The sequence below is a fragment of the Schistocerca americana genome, chromosome 3 (genome assembly GCF_021461395.2).
Source record: "Schistocerca americana isolate TAMUIC-IGC-003095 chromosome 3, iqSchAmer2.1, whole genome shotgun sequence".
NCBI classification, from domain to species: domain Eukaryota; kingdom Metazoa; phylum Arthropoda; class Insecta; order Orthoptera; family Acrididae; genus Schistocerca; species Schistocerca americana.
In genome coordinates, this window is record NC_060121.1 from 206,883,092 (window position 1) to 206,899,221 (window position 16,130).

At 43.5% G+C, this 16,130-nt stretch overlaps 1 protein-coding gene and 1 pseudogene across 6 annotated transcripts in view; one reads left to right on the forward strand and one right to left on the reverse strand.

Annotated features, from left to right (window-relative positions):
• The window catches only part of LOC124605323 (formin-like protein), a 451,910-nt gene that overhangs the window by 115,450 nt on the left and 320,330 nt on the right, over positions 1–16,130 (forward strand). The gene's annotated exons all lie outside the window — the stretch shown is intronic.
• On the reverse strand, positions 7,993–8,110 carry LOC124608147 (annotated as a pseudogene).

The following is a 16,130-nucleotide window of genomic DNA, read 5'->3' on the forward strand; positions in this document are numbered from 1 at the left end:
TCATTTGCTTGGAGTACTTCATTTGCTTGGAGTACTTCATTTGCTTGGAGTACTTCATTTGCTTGGAGTACTTCATTTATTTGGAGTACTTCATTTATTTGGAGTACTTCATTTATTTGGAGTACTTCATTTATTTGGAGTACTTCATTTATTTGGAGTACTTCATTTATTTGGAGTACTTCATTTATTTGGAGTACTTCATTTATTTGGAGTACTTCATTTATTTGGAGTACTTCATTTATTTGGAGTACTTCATTTATTTGGAGTACTTCATTTATTTGGAGTACTTCATTTATTTGGAGTACTTCATTTATTTGGAGTACTTCATTTATTTGGAGTACTTCATTTATTTGGAGTACTTCATTTGGAGTACTTCATTTGGAGTACTTCATTTGGAGTACTTCATTTGGAGTACTTCATTTGGAGTACTTCATTTGGAGTACTTCATTTGGAGTACTTCATTTGGAGTACTTCATTTGGAGTACTTCATTTGGAGTACTTCATTTGGAGTACTTCATTTGGAGTACTTCATTTGGAGTACTTCATTTGGAGTACTTCATTTGGAGTACTTCATTTGGAGTACTTCATTTGGAGTACTTCATTTGGAGTACTTCATTTGGAGTACTTCATTTGGAGTACTTCATTTGGAGTACTTCATTTGGAGTACTTCATTTGGAGTACTTCATTTGGAGTACTTCATTTGGAGTACTTCATTTGGAGTACTTCATTTGGAGTACTTCATTTGGAGTACTTCATTTGGAGTACTTCATTTGGAGTACTTCATTTGGAGTACTTCATTTGGAGTACTTCATTTGGAGTACTTCATTTGGAGTACTTCATTTGGAGTACTTCATTTGGAGTACTTCATTTGGAGTACTTCATTTGGAGTACTTCATTTGGAGTACTTCATTTGGAGTACTTCATTTGGAGTACTTCATTTGGAGTACTTCATTTGGAGTACTTCATTTGGAGTACTTCATTTGGAGTACTTCATTTGGAGTACTTCATTTGGAGTACTTCATTTGGAGTACTTCATTTGGAGTACTTCATTTGGAGTACTTCATTTGGAGTACTTCATTTGGAGTACTTCATTTGGAGTACTTCATTTGGAGTACTTCATTTGGAGTACTTCATTTGGAGTACTTCATTTGGAGTACTTCATTTGGAGTACTTCATTTGGAGTACTTCATTTGGAGTACTTCATTTGGAGTACTTCATTTGGAGTACTTCATTTGGAGTACTTCATTTGGAGTACTTCATTTGGAGTACTTCATTTGGAGTACTTCATTTGGAGTACTTCATTTGGAGTACTTCATTTGGAGTACTTCATTTGGAGTACTTCATTTGGAGTACTTCATTTGGAGTACTTCATTTGGAGTACTTCATTTGGAGTACTTCATTTGGAGTACTTCATTTGGAGTACTTCATTTGGAGTACTTCATTTGGAGTACTTCATGAGACAAAACAAGACCACTGTTTGTTGCCTGCACTGAAATTGAGTTTATTGTGCAGTTTCTCTGTATGTCTTCATAGCAAAGCCAGCGAGTACCAAGAAATAGTAGTAGTAGTAGTAGTAGTAGTAGTAAAAGATCCATTGCCAGGTCTTCATTACAGACAGTTTCTTCAGGAAGTAATGACCCAAATATTGTGTCTTGGCCTCCGATGCTTCGCGGTTTAATCCATCACATTCCATTTACTGGCTTATTTCTCTGTATCCACTGTGTGCAGGTGTTTCCTGAATCTTCCATGGCCAGCCATTAGTTCCGTCATGAGCTTAACCTGCAGAATTTATCTTGACACATTGTTTTAGCGTAATCAGCATCATTTTGAATATAAACTGTGCTATCTTTGTATGAAAAGTTTTTCCAAGCTAATGGGTACGTACTTAATATTACTGGTTTAGGCTACTGAATTCTGTTAAGTTCGTTATAGGATGCCTACGATTGGTAATTCCTAAAACTGCTATTGCGTCTCCTGTATGCTGCATAAATACCGCATTCATTTCAAGTCTCATGAAAGTAGTCGTGAAGGATTATTTTGCACAACACTGTTCATTACTTCCCGTACCGATACTCTGATATTTCATAGCACCCTAAGAAATATAAAATGGTTCTTATCGTTACACATATTTAAACAGAAGCAGCACGTACAGAATTAATATCCTAAAGTTTACAGCATGAATATCCTGTGCCCTATTTGTGTCTGCGAATAAAACAACATACAAAACGTTGTGAATTGGGAACTCCAACTTTACCAGGGCCTGTACTGGAACTACCTTACGCGACATAGTTCTTGTTAAAACTTACCAGTTGCAAGTCATATGGCTTTGTAGACCATATTCCAGGAGGGGCGGGTCAAGTGTGTTCCATATTACTTTCCCAGCCGAGCAAAGAATTAGTCTAAACGAAAAAGACATGTGATTGCCGATAGTACACAAATTTACTCATTAAAAATTGAAAATTTTGTGTTTCAAATATAAGTAAAGATAATTCGTCATCAGCGTCGTACTGGTTTGAACACCACAGCGCTTTCTTAACTAACCACAGTCGTATTGGAGGTGATAAACTCTTGCGTACACAGGAGTGCTAAAAGGAATCCGTTAAACTTCGGCTACACGGTAAATCAATCACATCCTAAGGCTGTAAATTCAGCTGGATACCTAAGAGATACGATTAGGAACAAAGAAAATGGGAAAGGACACGTAGAAAATGTTATGCGGAAGGTGAACCAAAGACTGAATTTCACTGGCGGAACATTTAGTCTTAGAAGATGCAACATGTCTACTGAAGAGACTGCCTGCACTACGCTCGCCCGTTCTTTTTTGGAGTACTGTTGCGCTGTGTGGGATCCTTACCAGACAGGGTTAACTGAGTACATCGAGAAAGTTCAAAGAAGAGCTGCACGTTTTTTTACATCGAGAAATAGGCGAGTGTGTGTCACGGACATGATACAGGATTTATTGTGGACAAAATTAAAACAAAGGCGTTTCTCGTTGCGCAGGATCTTCCCATGAAATTTCAATCACCAACTTTCCCCTTTGAAGCCAAAAATATTTTGACTACGCCGACCTACAGAGAGAGAAACTATCATCTTAATAAAATAAGAAACATCCGAGTTCGCACGGAAAGATATAGGTGTTCGCTTTTTCCGCGCGCTGTTCGAGAGTGAAATAATAGTGTGTTAGTGTGAAAATGATTCAATGAACGCTCTGCCAGGCACTTAAGTGTGATTTGCATAGTTCCATGTAGATGTCTTCGTCTGACCTTTGAACCGACGTACTCATCCAGTTACTGGGGTTACTGGAGGACCTTTATTTAAGCGTCGGCCCACAGCTACGGGACTGTTGTACACTTTCGACATTACCAAACATTGCAAGAGGTAAAGTAAGTGAACAGTGTCTGATAAAAATAATAGACCTGATAGGGGTCGAAACCAAAACCTTAGAATGCGTAGTGTGGCATTTTGCCATTGAGCCGCCGAGTCTAAAGTATTAAGCAGTATCACATCTAAATTTATCTACAAAAAAATACAAACCTAACACTGAAGCAAAAAATGAATAAGCAAGATGCGTAATAAGCAGTTGGAAAGACTCGACTGACTAGTGGTACCTAAAGAACAAATAAGCCCAAATTAGCAGGAGACATCGAGGGGGGGGGGGGTCCGAGTCGTTTTATTGCTTTTATAATATATCTTAAGCGCACAACTTTTCTACCTAGGCGGTTTTCAGTCGAGATAGCTTTGGCAATGTCCCCTGTCCGCCTTTCTTATCTGTTAGAGAAGCCATTTTGCGAAATAAGCTCCAATTGTTGTAAAACAGTTCCATGGCGATTACATGTCTTACTTTTCTCAGAAACCGACAGTCCATACTCCGTTTCGACCTTCTCCCAGTGTAAGGTATCAGTGGTATTTCAGGTCAACTTTCGTAACAGATTTTGAATACAAGGCGTATCTGCTATTATTTGGCAATAGAAACAGCCAGGTGATAAAGGACGGTGCCACATGAAGTTAACATTCTCCATGTAAACATGTCTTTGCAACATTGTCGAGCACCGTGATTCATAGTGAACGCAACAGTGCTAGTCGCTGATAAAACTTCCAGAAAACAGCAGCTGTTGGTCAACAACTGAAAAAACCGGGTAGATAGTGTCGTGGACAATGCATAGCTGTATTCTTACGAAAGAATGTGGAAGCTTGTTGTCCTTGAAGGTGTTTGGGAGCAACGTGCTTACCACGGTGAGTGAAATCGGGCGGGCGACCTAGTATGAAGCATGTACGCTACTAGATGGAAGCGAGCTAGCGATGAGTGTGTACGTACAGTTAGATCGTCTGAAAGATTCACTAGATTACACTACAGTAATTGACATTTCAGAAAAAAGCTTTAGACAGTTCTGATTAGAACATGCCCTTGGGAATTCGGAAGCCATCAGGGATAAAATTCAGGATGGAAGAGGTTAGTTAAAACATGTACAGAAACCATACAGCAGTCAAGGATGCTAAAGGCAGGCCGTAGTTGAGAAGAGTTGTAGTCTATCTACCAACTTCTTTAATTTGTACATCAAACAAGCAGTTACCTAACCAAGAAGAATTTTGTAACAAGAATTTCAGAGAGAAAAAATACAAATTTCGAGGATTGCCAGTGACATTGAAATTCTGTCAAGACAATCAAAGGGATTCTGCTCAGATTGTTTCCTAAACAGCTTTTTATAGATATAGAACAGCAGAAAGTATTTAGCGCATCCTTTGGGAGTCCCAGGAGTCACAGATTTAACTTCGGTTCCACCAGATGACTTTTTGTTAATGACTACGAACTGCAAACTTACAGATAAGAAATAATAAATCCAGTCGTACGACTGAAATGGTACTCCTTAGGGAGAAATGACCATCGGGATAAAATAAATCAGAGGTCGCACGGAAAGATTCAGGTGTAGTTTTTTCCACGTGCCTTTGGAGAGTGGAACGATAGAGAAATGGTTTGAAACTACAAGGTGTAAAACTTTGCTTCCGCAGTTTTTTTCCCCCACGTTTGATGCTTTAGTGAAACAGATTGGTCACACATGTATCATTCAAAGTATTTTCGATCGCTGGCTACTACTTTCTCCTATATTTCGGGCAGTGTACGAATCCGGCGTCGAAAAAATTGTTCGTCTTTTGAAGCGATCAACGAATCGATCCAATTTGTGACTTCTTCATGAGATCGGAAGTGTTGGTCAGCCAGGCCATGTGCCATTGATCTAAACAAGTGATAGTCAGAGGGAGCAATGTCTAGAGAATACGCTCGGGTGGGGTAGCACTTCCCATTTTAACGTTTCTAAGTACATGCTGACCTCTTCCGCAACGTGGGGTCGAGCGTTGTCGCCTGCAAAATTACTTTATCGTGCCTCTCGCTGTATTGCGGCCGTTTGTCTTTTAATGCTCTGCTCAAACGCATTAATTGCGTTCGATAACGAGCACCTGTTACGGTTTCACTTGGTTTTAACACCTCGTAACACACGACGCCGAGCTGGTCCCACCAAATGCAGAGCATTATCTTGGAGCCGTGAATATTCGGTTTGGTCGTAGACGTGGAAGCATGGCCAGGATATCCCCATGATTTTTTTTCGTTTAGGGTTATCGTAATGAGCCCATTTTTCGTCCCCGGACACAATGCGATGCAGAAATCCCTTCAGTTTTTAACTGTGAAGCAACTGTATATACACACACACACACACACACACACACACACACACACACACACACACACACACACACGCGCGCGCCGTTCACCGTCTCTTGGTTTCAGCTCACACGGCACCCAAGTTCCTTCTTTCTTCCCCTAGCCTTGAGACGTTTTAAAATGGATTGCTGTGTCACTCTCACTAATCGTGCCAATTCTTATTGAGTTTGACGCGAGTCTTCACTCAGCAATGCCTCCAGTTCTGCGTCTTCGAAAACATTCTCTCTTCCACCCTATGCCGGTCTACGACGGTAAAATCACCGTTCTTGAAGCGTTGAAACTACTAAAGACACGTTCTTTCACTAATAGCGTCCTTATCATACGTACTTCAGAGCATTCGATGAGACTCAGCCTCTGTTTTCTTCATATCGAAACAAAACAGTAACACCTTACGCAAATGACGAGAATTAGGCTCGTAAACTGACATTTTCAACCAAGAATAACTTTATGACGCAGATACAAATAGACTAATGTTTGAATGAGGCTATGTTGACCGAGGTCCAAGCTAACTGTCTGACGTCCGCGAACTGTTTCTTTCGGCCGCTACTTACCGTTGGCGCCACCTTTCGCCAATCGGCGGAAGCAAAGTTGTACACCATATAGCTATGTGAAATTTCTGCCAAACTCTAATGCGAATTACACAGTAATGATTTAGATGTACGCATACAGTTACATTATACGACGCTCTGGAAATCAAGGAATTTGGGATCAACTTGAGATCCCCTGGTGGTAGCGTTATGGTTTCACAAAATCTGAATTCTCTTGGATCATTGCTGGCTGTGTGTCGTAATGTTGTTGTACTCCATATGTTCCACAATCGTATTCTATGCTATTCTTCGTTTGTGTATAACGAAAAGACGACGCTTCACCAGTCGATCAGGGCGTTGACAAATTCTTCACAGCGCGCCCGATAACACTTCTTGCCCCGCGTCTTCGCTCTCTACACGTGTCCGCCACAGATGATGTAATGGCGAACAGGCCGTTATTAACATCCGCTGTTCAGAACCGTTGAAGTGGCGCCACCGTTGGTAACAGAAGTGTGTTGTCATCTCAGGAATTCTCAGTGCCTGTTTATATCGATGTCACAACGTATAGAAGGAGGGCAAAGCGGAAGGACCCGTCGGCGTGGGCGAATCACCCCTTCAAGGGGAGTCAACTGAGGGGGAAAAATCCTGCTGACACGGGGTCGGTTCCCCTTTCACCAGCGGCCATTAATTACTGGCAAGCTTAATAATAGACTCGGACGGGAGGGGCTTTCTGATGATGCAACATCCGTGGATGATGCGGGCTTTTGAGTTTAGTCACATGGCTTCATTCAAGTAGTAATAATAGTGACTTCAGTGGTACAAAAATCAGTGTTACGTAATGTATGCGTTGACATAACTGCGGCTCTCATTTGACATAACCACTTGCCCCTCAAGAAGCAAAAATTTTTGTCCCGAAATGTGGCCATTTGAATAGAGGGTTAATAGCGGGCTTCGTTTCGAAATGAATTAAATGTCCGCTCAGGACCGGTAAGATTTCGTATTAAGCGTCGTTCAGTTTTTCGTAGCTACTGTTAGTGTAGACAGATAAAGCCCTGTTCGTTATAGGATGCGAAACGGCCGTTGTCTGCCAGAGGAAAGTGAAACTGACTGCAGTCATAGAGCAGGTATGTTGTCCTGGTGATGGTGCTCGCTAGCGTCGCGTGTCTTCCGCGGAACCAGTTTGAGACAACTTTCTCTCCGGTCGTAAAACTGTAGGTGCTGCTGCCTTATTAAAAACAATCTTGCAAAACCCACATGCAGATCTCCAGTGGCTTCGCAGAGCTCATGTCGACGTCACAAGCTTTCCTCAAAGCTTTCAGAGCGACTCGCAGAGCGGGTATAGACATATGTGTGAATTTACAACGTATCTAATATACTCACAGTAAAATGCGAAGTTATACAGATTATTGAGGATTCTTGGGTAATAGAAGGTGCGGGGACACACTGACGACAATGAAACAAGCATTTTAATTATTCGCATATACGAAGCTTACATACTAAGAAAATAGTAAAAATAGTTGTTGTTTACATTAAAAACTAAACTCCTCCCGAACAGGCCAGAAGGCCCAACGGTACCGACCGGCCGCCGTGTCATTCTCAGCACATAGGTGTCACTGGATGCGAATATAGAGGGGCGGACATGTGGTCAGCACATCGCTCTCCCGGCCGTATGTTAGTTTCCGAGACCGGAGCCGCTACATCTCAATCAAATAGCTCCTCAGTTTGCCTCACAAGGGCTGAGTGCACCACGCTTGCCAACAGCGCCTGGCAGACCGGATGGTCACCCGTCCAAGTGCTAGCCCAGCCCGACAGCGCTTAAGTTCGGTGATCTGACGGGAACCGGTGTTGCCACTGCGGCAAGGCCGTTGGCTTGTTGTGTACATTGGAAGTTGTTGTTTTGTTCTTCAGCCCAAAGACAGGTCTGATGGGGCTCTCCATGCTAGTCCACCTTGTACAAGCCTTTTCATTTCTGAATAATTAAAGGAAACAACATTTATTTGAATTTGTTTACTGTGTACAAACCTTGCTCACCCTCTACAATTTTAACTTTCCACACATCCTTCGATCAAAAAATTGACAGTTCCTTCAGGCTTCAGGATAGATAAAAGTTACTACTCCATTCGACATCCTTTCCTCTCTATATGTACTAAGTATCATTAGAAAGAGCATTTAACCGGCTTCTGAAATTGCATAGTGATCGGCGCTAAAACATATTCCGTGTGGAAAATGTTGACATAAAGGCTTCCAGCTATCATAGGCAAAGGAGCATCTTGGATGCCCAGCTTCATACTTACGTTTTACGAAGCTAATTTATTAACCACATACAAGATTCCCTTTCCACATTATCTAATTAAAAATACTACTGTATATCTTTTAAAGTACTTATTAACTGGATAATTTGTGTACAGCATTGTCACAGATAACTAGGACCACTGCCATTGTTCATTATCTCCGCTCGTCGTAAAAGTTGACGTTCCTAAAGTAAGTGATCTGCTTATTGCTACTACTGCCTAACGTGCTTACTGTAATTGAAGAATGTTTTTCCAGTAACATTCATAGGCTATGTGGCGCTACTGGCAGTCCATGATATCTGCCCGACAAATAAGCTGGTACAAACATTCTGAATGCAAAATACATTTTTGGATTCATGAAAATGGTTGTAAAAGAATGACTTGTTGATCCGTGATTATTATTTCACGTTATTCGGTTCATTTTTAAGATGTTTTCAGTCCGACAGCTCCCTTATCCCAACGACTACACTTACACTGTCAGTACAGTGTTTAAAACTGTAAAAATGCAAAGTTTCGCACGAGTACCATTGTGAACTTCAATTCAGTTTCCAAATTTCTCTGGGTGGTGTAGAATTTTATTGAAACAACTTCAATATGTGGTTAAGATACCATATTGTAGCAAAAGTTTTATCAACGTTTTGTTGTAATACCGAATTGTGGGACTAGGAACGACAGAAAGTTAAAAAAGAAAAATTGTAGACTTCACAGGACCTGAACGTACTCGTTGCGTGTTTTGGGTGGAAGAAATAGTCAGTAACAAGGATTCATCTTATCGTACCGATTACAATAAGCAACCACCTAGGCGGACTAAAATTTACTCCTGGCATCGGAAATCCTTTCAAACTAGTTTTAACATTGGTCATAACAAATCTACAGGCCGCTCACAAGTCCCTGAGACCGTCGTCGACCGACAGTGAGTATTTCTTCGCAGTCACAGGAAATCGACGCATGGCGCGTTGCGAGAGTTTGGAATTCCTCAGTCAACTGTGTGGGGAGTTTCACGAAAAAGGCAGAACTTGAAGCCACACTGACTGTCATTGTTACACGCTCTTACAGACGCATACAAGAAGGCACGTAACGCTTTTTGTGCAGAAATGTTACGTAGGATCGAGAATGGTGAGACATTGCTTACTCGCATGGTTTAACGACGAACCAAAAATTTAATATCAGGTAAACCTGCAATATTTTAGTACTAACACGACAACACTGGTACCTGTATAAGTCTTCTCAATATGGTATATGTAACTGAAATTTCAAAATCCTTTTAGAATCACTCTATAAATTCAAGCGCTCTCTAAATTCAACCGCTCTCTAAATTCAATAACGTAAGGGATATGCTACGGCCATATCTCACTTCCTTCTCTGCTGCTGCTGCTGCTGCTGCTACTACTACTACTACTACTACTACTACTACTACTACTACTACTTCCTTTTCATGTCACTCGACTGTTATAATACCCGTCCGATTTCTGTTTCTGTGCAAGTAAGAATTTCAAAGAGTGTAGACCAATCAACATTGTCAAAAGCTTTCTCTAAATCTGCAATTGCTGTAAGTGTATGTTAATATTCTCCAACCTATATTCTAGGGTGAGTGGTAAGTTAAGTGTGACGTACTAAGCTGATGGTTCAAGAGTAAGGTCACCGGACCTTGCATGTGGTAAACCACCCGTGCACTGCCTACAGAAGCATGATGGCGATCAGACACACTTACGCTTCAAGCGTACATTGCACGTAAATGTGGGTAAATGTAAGGACGTGACGGAGTGGCAAAAAGGGGCAATTGTATTTGGGCCCTGCCCATGGCCATACGGTGTATGAAGTTGATGGATTTGTTGGTCTTTCGCGGGGTACTATTCGTGTCTACAAGCAGTGGTGTAACCCACATGGCTAAGAAACACGACATCAGAATTTATTGGAAAAAGAACCCGACGGAGAGGGAGTCAAGATTTATGACTCTAAATCTTCCAAACCAGACAGGAATTGCTGCAGGCAGTGAATGAAGGTCCATCCCAACCTGTTACCAAGAGAACATGGCGACGAGAGCTGCATGCGATGAACACCTGCAGTCGGTCACCTTGCAAGGGGGCCATCGCTCACAGAGGCAGATAAAAGATGACAACAGCGAAGTTCATCGGGTTGGAATAATATGTGACAGACTTCTTAATGAATGCTATAGAAAATCTGTGGGACATGTTGGAACGGCGGGCTAAACGCTGAATCAGCATCACTGCAATTATGTAGAATAGCGCGATCAAATTGTCAGCAAGTGGCTTAACTTGAATGCGACGTACCTGCACAACCTTGTGGACTCGCTTCCTAACCCGAATACAGGCCATTTTCAACTCCAGGGGCACAATTATACTTTATTAAATAATGCTTGTAATCATTTCTGTAAAGGTTTTGTCACTTTTTGTCAGGTGAGCTTATTCACACGTGTCGGCGCTTGTATTCTTCGGCATTGTAATTACCACGTTCTTCCTAAAGTCTGACGGTACTTCGCCTCTCATTTACACTACTGGCCATTAAAATTGCTACACCAAGAAGAAATGCAGATGATAACCGGGTATTCATTGTACAAATATATTGTACTAGAACTGACATGTGATTACATTTTCACGCAATTTTGGTGCATAGATCCCGAGAAACCTGTACCCAGGACAACCACCTCAGGCCATAATAACGGCCTTGATACGCCTGGGCATTGAGTCAAACAGAGCTTGGATGGCGTGCACAGGTACAGCTGCCCAGGCAGCTTCAACACGATACCACAGTTCATCAAGGGTAGTGACTGGCCTATTGTAGCGGCCTATTGTAGCGAGCCAGTTGCTCGGCCACCATTGACCAAACGTTTTCAGTTGGTGAGAGATCTGGAGAATGTGCTGGCCAGGGCAGCAGTCGAACATTTTCTGTATCCACAAAGGCCCGTATAGGACCTGCAACATGCGGTCGTGCATTATCCTGCTGAAATGTAGGGTTTCGCAGGGATCGAATGAAGGGTAGAGCCACGGGTCGTAACACATCTGAAGTGGAACGTCCACTGTTCAAAGTGCCGTCAATGCGAACAAGAGGTGACAGAGACATGTAACCAATGGCACCCCATACCACCACGCAGGGTGATACAGCAGTATAGGAATGACGAATACACGCTTCCAATGGGCGTTCACCGCGATGTCGCCAAACACGGATGCGACCATCATGATGCTGTAAACATAACCTGGATTCATCCGAAAAAATGACGTTTTGCCATTCGTGCACCCAGGTTCGTCATTGGGTACGCCATTGCAGGCGTTCCTGTCTGTGGTGCAGCGTCAAGGGTAACAGCAGCCATCGCCTCGGAGCTGATAGTCCCTTCTGCTGGAAACGTCGTCGAACTGTTCGTGCAGATGATTGTCGTCTTGCAAACGTCCCATCAGGGATCGAGACGTGGCTGCAGGATCCGTTACAGCCATGCGGATAAGATGCCTGTCATCTCGACTGCTAGTGATACGAGGCCGTTGGGATCCAGCACGGCGTTCCGTTTTACCCTCCTGAACCCACCGATTCCATATTCTGCTAACAGTGAATCTCGACCAACGTGAGCAGCAATGTCCCGATACGATAAACCGCAACCGCGATAGGCTTCAATCCGATCTTTATCAAAGTCGGAAACGTGATGGTATTCATTTCTCCTCCTTACACGAGGCATCACAACAACGTTTCACCAGGCAACGCCGGTCAACTTCTGTTTGTGTATGAGAAATCAGTTGGAAACTTTCCTCATGTCAGCACGTTGTAAGTGTCGCCACCGGCGCCAACCTTCTGTGAATGAATGCTCTGAAAAGCCAATCATTTGCATATCACAGCGTCTTGTTCCTGTCGGTTAAATTTCGCTTCTGCAGCACGTCATTTTCGTCTTGTAGCAAATTTAACGGCCAGTAGTGTAGTATATCCTGCACATCAGGTGGAATATGAGGAATGGAAATAGTACGTTCTTTGTGTACGACAGATTTTTTTTTGCCCGAATAGTTGAAAATTTCTGCTGTACGTGGTTTTCTGAAAGAGAAGACTAACGAGACAGCTCTACTCATAAAGAGAGTTGCTCTTCAAAACAGGGTTGGGAACTCGGGGTTCATTTGGAGCGAGCGGGAACTTTCGCTGATTGGACACGGAACTGGGATGTGTTTGCAGCGTCTTTACTGCGGCGCTATTTCCGCCGGAGAGAGCAGTCTGCGGACTCGGCGCCGGTCGATGCGCCGCTCATTACCAGCGGACACGCCTACGTGATCACTCCACTTAATTAAACGGCGCTAACTCTTACAGGCATTAAGACAATGTGCTCGTTTGTCCGGTAGGCGGTTTCATACACCACTGCTAATCAGCGGCGCCACGCGGCTGAATAACGTCAGGGGGACGCGTCCGAGGTCGGTCGTTCCTTTTAATCATCGCCTGGTAAGATGACACTCCCCACAGAAACTGCTTTCGTTAAAACTTTCGCTCGCCTCGCTTGCAGAGCAAGTGAGGGTGACAGTGGATTCTCAGACTGCGAGGAAAAAAAAAAAAAAAATACCACAGCAACAATGTAGGTACGAGCAACGAAGTACGTACACACACACACACACACACACACACACACACACACACACACACACACACCCGTCTCTAGTGCTATGATCGAGACTTGTTGAATTTTTTAATTTCCAGTTCAGCGTCACGAAACTAATTACACGGTCCAGTTACATTACCGTGACCACCACCTGTGTTAGACGTCGAAGTGCAATAACCACTCACAGAAGGCAGCTGACAGCACTAGCAGTGGAGGGTATATAAAGTGTGTCCGGAGGACGCGGAAAACAATGCAGTCGTTGTCGAAATGCAGAAACGGAGCGATTTATCTGATGTCAAAGAGGTCATGATCATTGGCTTTCGGGCCAAAGGTGGAAGCATTTCCGAAACGGTCAGCTTCGTAAACTGTTCGCTTGCTACTTAGTTAAAGTATACCGTGCGTGACAAAATGGCGCTATCCAAAACTGGTACGGAGGAAACTGTGAGGCACCAAGGACTGTAGATGACAGGGGTGAACGACGCCGCTGAAGATGCGAGCGACGAATAGACCGGCATCTGTTAAGTGAGCGCACTGATGAACCAAGGAGCTACCAACAGTGTTGAGTGGCCCCTCAACGAGCGTTGCAGCAGTCGCCCGGTTCATGTACCCATTCTGATTGCTGTTCATTGACGACAAAGGCCGGAATTCACGCCAGTGCCGCAATTAGATGGACATGAGTGTGGCGACAGGTGACATTCTCAGATAAATCGGGGTCAGACGGCCGTTGGCGTATACAGCGTGGAACGTCTGAAAGCGAACACCTTGCAACCGCGAGGGAGCATTATTGTCTGGAGAATGTTTTCATAGCTTTTCGTGGATGATCTCGTGATTCTGGAAGGCACAATGAATCAAGACAAGTATGTCTCTATCATTGGAGACCATGTCCACCCCTACGTGCAGTTTATATTTCATCAGCACCATGGTATCCACCAGTAACACGATACAACGTGTCAGACAGCTTGGCGTACGTGCGTGGATCGAAGAGCATCAGGATGAGTTCGCCATACTCCCCTAGCCACCAAACTCCCCCCCCCCCCCCCCCCCCTCCATTTAAACCCAGTTGGGAATCTGTGGGGCTCTTGGCACAATGGATCCTCAACCGAGAAATGTAGTTGGCTCCGACATTGTGGAATCGGCATGGGTCCACATCTCTGTGTGTGGTTTACAGAACTCCATTGACACTCCTGCTGCAGGTCGCACACTGCAAAACGTGGTTATTCAGGCTTTTGTCAAGTGATCACATTAGTGTGTCTGGGCAGTGTAGATTATCGAATTGAATGCTATGTCTTGACATGAAAATGTTGGGTTAAGGTAAAGTTTAAAAGTGTTATTTAAAGTATAGCACATTTAGGCACACGACTTTTTAGAATAGTTTGGCTTTAAATACTCTGATCAGCCAAAACATAAAGACAACTGATCACAGCGAGACTGAATGTCTCCTGGTCACATTTTGGGCACCAGGCATGATAACGGAACGTATAAAAGTGGAGGCGGAGACAAATGGCAGGATCATTCTATCGATATGGGGCACAAATGAGATCCATTGACATATGAAACTTTGACTGACAGAGGGCGTATCGTTATGGCCTGGCACGGCCGTTCGCGTGCTACTATGGCGAGCTTATATGGGAAGTGGTTCAAGGATGGCGAACCCGTGAGTAGGCGACGTGATGGAAGTCAGCATCTGATGACAGAACGTTAAGGTCCGAGGCTTGCCCGCTCCGTACGGCAGAATGTTCGGCTATCTCTAGCAGATCTGACTGCAGAGTACAATACTAGTGCAGACACAAGTGTTTTGGAGCGTCACTTCAGATTCTGGTGAGCGCGATATCATCTATATTGGAAACGTGACAATTGATCGGATGCTTTTCTTGTTATATCTGGGCGATGATCGATTCCGGATACGCTGTCATATAGCTGAATGGTTGCTCGAAACATGCGCCACGCATGGACGCACGTCAGTGGGGTCAGTATTAAGCTATGGACGACATTCACCTGGGCTTCCATGGGACTTGTGACAGTAATCGAAGGCTCTATGGTGGTTGTGGACTAGGGGAAAATTATTGCGGACCAACTACAGCCTTTCGCCCTCGATATCTTTGACGGCGATGCCATCTTCCAGCGGGATAAAGGTATTTCACAAGGTCAGAATCGTGCTACAGTAGTTTGAAGTTCCCCATGAACTGCGGTTGTAAATGTTACTAAAAATACTTGCATTTCGAGGAGTCATACAAAATACCCGGAGCCATCCTTCCAAAGTCAGTAAAGAAACACAACATTCTTTAACCGTTATATCGCGTGACGACTAAGACAGTTAGAACACTCGGTTTTATACGGAAATGTAGCAGCTACCTCTATTCCCCGGCACCATCGTTGAATGAAATAGAAAGGGAAAGGGGGTGGGGGACGGTGTCTTCATACTGTCAACATTAGAAACGTCGAGCACTCCTAATTATGTTAAATGGCGTGGACCTTTATCGTAGGACATAGTCCTGTCATCTCCGCCACGGGGGTTTTGATTGAACCTTTTAAAGTCTTAACTAATCGCGTGAACTGTCACAGGGAAGAAAAGCCATTAAAGCAGTAATGAGAAGCAAGATCGATGTTTGACGTTCCATCGGAGGCGAGGTCTCTTAGAACCAGAGCGCAAGCCTGGATTGGGGGATGGATAGGGACAAGGAATCGTCCGTGTCCACGCCAGAGAAGAACCATTTGCCGTAAACGGTTTAGGGAGAATGTGAAGAACCTAAACCTGGATCGCCTGTTGGAGGGGGGGGGGGGGTGATTTTAATTGCGTTCTTCTGTATGCAATTCCATGCGTTAAGTGTTAGGCCACTTCACTAGGGGGCCATGCATTGCACCGTTCTTTTTGGTTAATAGTTCATTTATACGCTAGCATTGAGTTCTGACCTGCAGCTTACGTTCTGTAGCAGATCATATTACATCTTTTATTAAATGTTGTAACTGATCGTAGATGTATTCTGCCCAATAAGGTGAGGATACTATCCATATTTCAT